The sequence below is a fragment of the Pygoscelis adeliae genome, unplaced genomic scaffold (assembly GCF_000699105.1).
Source record: "Pygoscelis adeliae isolate BGI_AS28 unplaced genomic scaffold, ASM69910v1 Scaffold361, whole genome shotgun sequence".
Taxonomy (NCBI): Eukaryota; Metazoa; Chordata; class Aves; order Sphenisciformes; family Spheniscidae; genus Pygoscelis; species Pygoscelis adeliae.
The window spans coordinates 312140-312573 of record NW_008824187.1 but is presented as its reverse complement, the minus strand read 5'-3'; positions in this window follow the sequence as shown (position 1 = coordinate 312573).

Here is a 434-nt window from a genome sequence, read left to right as displayed (position 1 = left end):
TCCCCCTTTGGGGGGGGGGGGAGGGGGACTGTCCACCGCCGGCAATGAGCAAGTGCCCCTATTCGGTCACTAGCACCCCAGCCGGCACTCGCTGCCGCCCGTGCTGGCAGTCTGAGCAGGGAGGGCAAAGACTGAGCCGGCAAGAGGTAAATTACTCTTTCCACATTGTGGGTGGCCCTTCCACCTCAGGGCAATCGCATTAGAGCTGCCTACCTGGGGAGTGCCTGCTTGGCATATAAATGTGAGGTTTGCATGAGTTGCATGTCAATCAGTTTTCAGATGCTTACACACATTCGTGATTTAAAAAGAGGGAGAAAAACAAAATTAAGGAAATGACAGATTAAATTATCTTCCACTGTCCTGCTTTGCTTTACATTAACTATGTACATTCTTCAGATTTTATGCCTGCTTCCATCTGAGTTAAAAACCCCTCT